Source organism: Rhagoletis pomonella, unplaced genomic scaffold, assembly GCF_013731165.1.
Source record: "Rhagoletis pomonella isolate Grant_MI unplaced genomic scaffold, Rhpom_1.0 Rhpom_scaffold_00001, whole genome shotgun sequence".
Lineage (NCBI taxonomy): Eukaryota > Metazoa > Arthropoda > Insecta > Diptera > Tephritidae > Rhagoletis > Rhagoletis pomonella.
Window position 1 is genome coordinate 27420467 of NW_023458555.1, and position 5168 is coordinate 27425634.

The following is a 5168-nucleotide window of genomic DNA, read 5'->3' on the forward strand; positions in this document are numbered from 1 at the left end:
CACAGAGTACAGGTCCGTGAACGCGTAGCGAGAAGGAAATTGGTAAGCTTCAGGTGCGGGCCAGCATCTTTTTTCACAGGCTCTTTGCTCTCTCCACCACATTGAGGCAGTACGACAATCGCGTGTAATGAGCGAGGTACTTGGTAAGTACTTGACTCAATTCGGAATTTTATATTTCCTAGGAAAGAGTACTAGGCCCGTCTTTTCTGCGTTAATGCTGTACGTCTCCTAGTGTATGAGTCATGAGTGGGGCGAGGATTGACGGGAATTTCCTGCAGATCCCCGCTTTACATTTTTACCATCAGCGACCATAGTAGTGGCATTACTATGGCGCCCTGAGGCTTGCCTCAGTTGGCCGGTTTATTGGTTTCATGCATCTGCAGTATGCTTTATGGATTTAGGATAATGTTAAAGGCCCCAGGGTCACTTCAATAATCCAACCTCGTTGTGTCTACCTACCGACTTTGATGTATGCCACTGTGAACCTCTTCCCAAACGCAACCTTTTAAAGTTCATCATATCAAACCACATTATTTTGCAGACTTTTTTTTTGAAACTTCGTAAACTATAGCACCGAATAATATATCTTCAAAATTACGCATATCTATTTCTTAATTACTTAATAAATCGATATTAGAAAAAATATACACCTTAGTATATTTGAAGTACCCTATTTCGGGGTTCACTGAACTCAAGTGGCAGCCAAAATCTCATTTGGCCAGCAGTTGCTTTACAGTTATTTACACTGAAATAGCGCTTCTAAGCAACATGAAAGTAAAAGTGTAGGAAAACAATAAACTAAAGCGTACAATGAGAAAAGTGAATAATGCTTACAATAGCAACAGCTCTTGATGTTAAGTGTGCATGAGTGTGTAACGAACATTTATACATGCCTGAACAAAGAAAGGAAAAAGCCACCCCAATAAGAGCTTAATAAAAGCAAAAATCGAAATCAGTAAAATCCTCAAGCAACTCAAATTGTTTGCTGCTGAACATCAGAGGAGTCGGACATCAGTTATTACAGCAGCAATGTCCAATAGCTCGTAGCTCTCTTCAGCCAATGCTTAAATAATTTACCAGTCGATAAGTAAGCTAACGTAAGTATGCGCGTATCACCATCGAATAAACGATTTTACTTGCAGTGAAATTTAATGCCCGCTGCTCGCTAAAGACAAGACAAATAAATGCCAGACCAATTCAGCGTTGATAACGCTGAGAGTTAATGCGTTTAACGTTTGGACGACTTTGTTATAGTGATTTTCATTTTATTTTTTTTTTGATATTCTTGACTTGATTTCTTGACTTTTGTTAAATTTGCGAATCATTGGTACAAATTTAAATACTTTTCTTCGCAACACACAGGTTGCGTATACGCCATGGCGCACACTTTTTTGTGTTCTATGTTTTTAACATCGAATACCTATGCAAACTTGAGTTAAATTCAAATGTAAAAATGGGCTAAAAGGCACTGTTTGAAATTAAAATTATTTGTAAAATTATATTTACGCCGAATAACGACTTTTGAAGTTCAGTAATCGAAAATTGTACTCTATACATAAAAAATAAGAGAAAAGTATCTTAGTACTAGTAGTAGTAGTCAAAATATAAATGTTTCAGAACTTTTCTTCAGTACATCGATGGCTCAGTTGAAGATCGGCCTATCTCAGCAGCCAGTTTAAAAACACCCTATCTCAATTTAAATTAAAAAAAAAAAATCAGTTAATAAATTTACTCCAATTATAATTTTTTTGCCACTGCAAACAACCGTGTAAATAAATATCCATTCTTAAATTTACTTCTGGATGCAAAAGAGTTCCTAGAGCATCTAGATGCATTTTTGCATCAAAAAATTTCGCCTACGGATTTTGGCGAACTTGTAAATTTCGTTATGCTGTGACCACTTGCACTATCCAACTTTCGTATAAATTTTTATGGAAATTAGAGCAATTTTTGCACGATTTCTCCATTGTACTTTCAATATATATATGTACCATTACACTACTAACTGTATTTAGTGTTTACGAGCCGTATTTATCTAAAGCGAATATTATTCAGAGATTTTGGACAGACTCGATATTAATTTAAAGCAAAAACGATCACATTTGAGCAAGAAAAAGGTGCTGTTCCATGAAGAAAATGTACGGGAGCATATGAGTGTACTCATCATAGAAAAAATCTATCAATTGGGTTACGAACTCCTGCCCCAGTCACCATATTCACCAGATTTAGCCCTCAACGACTATTTCGTATTTCAGAACCCAAATAAATGGCTGGGTGGTAAAAGATTTGGGTCGAATAAAGAGTTCTTTTCTTATTTTAGAGGACCTTGAAATTCAAATTTTGGAAAGAAAAAAAGCTGGATTAAATGCATCGAGCTGAAGGGAGACTATGTTGAGAAATAAAATGCTGTTTTGCCGAAAAATATATCTTTTATTCCTTCGTATTTCTCACTATTATCACTACGTAAAATTACACTGAAATACGGCACGTTCTGCGTACGGCATGTGTTTGTATTATCTATGGCCATGAAGATACATTTAATCATATTTGCACGCGCTTAATTAGTAGTCATTACTTATCCATAGATAATCCAATACATTTATTCACATTATGCAGGCATATCCACACATACATATGTACTTAATATGTTTGCGAATAGCTTCTTACGTTGACACTCAAAGCAAATGAAAGTAAATGTATTTACGAGTGTACTAAATGATTTAATATTATGCACATAAATATTTAACAAAAAAGGTGACTTAGTATTTGCTTGTACATACATATGTACATACATAACTACTAACATACATATGTATGTGCATTTGAATACATAGGTTATCTTCTATTTATATGGTTTTTGAATTAACTATGCCGACAGCAAATACAACAGCAGCTTTTCCGTCCCGTCTGTCAACTACATAGTTTTTTTTTTATTTATAGAACAATTCCAAAGAAAATAAATAAGGAATAAATTGAAGTTAATGTAGTCAATTAACGAAGCCGGCAACCATTAGCCAAATAACTTTCTCAGATGTTTCCAAATAACCGCACAAACAAAACAATAAAATTATACTTACATATTTACCCAATTGAAAGTAATTTGTGTTTAGTTAAAAGCCTTCCATAACCACTTTGGCTTAATCTTTTGTTAACTCTCCGTCAGACACATGTTTCGATTGGCATATTCGGTACGCATGAGTCTGGTTGGACCCACATGCAAATTGTATGAATTTATATAGAAATTATGTGCAACACTTGTTCAGTCAAACTAATTTATTGTATGTTATTCAAACATTTACTTAATTTAAGGGCATTTCTTTTTTATTTTATTATTTAAATACACTGGCGATCAAAACCGGGTGCATGTTCGACATTTTATTACTTACATAACCTTTTTAATAATAAGCGGATTCTTTTGAAATTTTCAGAAATTTGTCCTTATTATCTAAGGTATATAGCCTAGTGTACAGAAAAATTAACAAGTGATTCACAGCGAGAACGCAAGGCAACTATCTTCACTCAGTTTTGAACTTTTAGGAGGTATATATCAAGAGGATTGTGGAGATTCCTGCGCTTTTAATAGCAATTTTCATACTCCTGGGAATGCTCTCTATTGAGTTTTCTATGATTTCGCTTGGAATATTACCCCATTATAATTTTGCTGACCTTCAAAGCTCTTCCATGTTACTGGAGCTCGCTTGTGCTATGCTAATCCTCTCTTGACCACTGCGCTAAATTTTTCGATAGCTTTGAGGTCTGGGATTTGTGCTGGCCATCATGTTAGATGTTTTTCTTGGCGGAGATCCAAAGGATTCTGAAAATACTCAACAACGCCGTCTGCTTGGGCAAAATTTTCTTGTAATGAAGTGGCCAGCACAAATCCCAGACCTCAACGCCATCGAAAAATTGAGCGCTGTGGTCAAGAGAGGATTAGCATAGCACAAGCGAGCTCCGAGTAACATCATTTTAGGTAACAAGTAATTTTTAGCAAAAAAACCGACTTCAAAACTCATATAAAAAAATATATATACATATATAATAGTGAACCCGCATGGCGTAAAAAGCCAACATTTAATTAAATTTTTTAAACAGGTGAAACCCTATTCAATAACCTCTAAAAATATTCCTAATGCTTAATCTAAACCATTTCTCAGTGGTGCTTCTAAAGTTTACGACAAACAACAATACGACACCGTTGTGAATCCCCCAATAATTACTTGAAGCTCTTTCATTTGACATCCATCGCTCATATTTCATATAACTTGGGTATAAAATAGTTCAATTAGAATTCTTAAATAGGTGGCAACCCTATTCAAAATATTATCAAACTACTACCTTCTTAAACCTCTTTTATATGACACCCATATAGCGATACCTTACTCACTTACCAAATTCCTTTACATAATTAAAATTGAATAACATTTTTTTACATGTAGCGAACCTCCTATACGAAGTTAGGTTATAAAGCCTTTTCAAAACCATTACAAAACCATTTCGATTGCTACCCATATTTAATAATTGATTTAACATATTAATTAATTTGAGTTTAATTTCTTAACAGGTGGCAACTTTTTTCGAAAAAGTAAAACCTTCTTGAACATCCACACCCTATGCCCTTTAATTTGGTACCTCACTTTTGAAAATCGAACGGACGGTGCAGATATGAGGGCATTGATTAGTAAATAACTGGAATATAATTATTTAACAGGTGGCAACTCCTTTCGAAAAAATAAAACCAGTTTGCACATCTACAGGCGAAGCGCTTTAATTTGACACCCCGAACGAACGGTGCAGATCTTTTATGCTACACAAAAAATGCCTTCGCGTATTATATATGTATATAGATATGTCTCATGATTCACTGATCGGATGTTAACCAGATTAGTATGGGACCACCTCGGAGGTACTACCTTTCCGATGCGAAAATAATTATCGGTTGACGTGGTCCAAAGTTATGCGGTAACATACATACAAAAAAAAATAAAAAAATAAATATTCCGACCAACTGATAACCTCCTCCTTTTTTGGAAGTCGGTTAAAAACGCAAATCATCTCTTGCCATGATAATTCAAAAATTCAAAAGAAAACTTTGAAAAACTGTTGCATTCCTTCATCTTAGGTAAAAATTACATAGGAATATATGTGGGTCCAGCCTGACCTATGTGTTA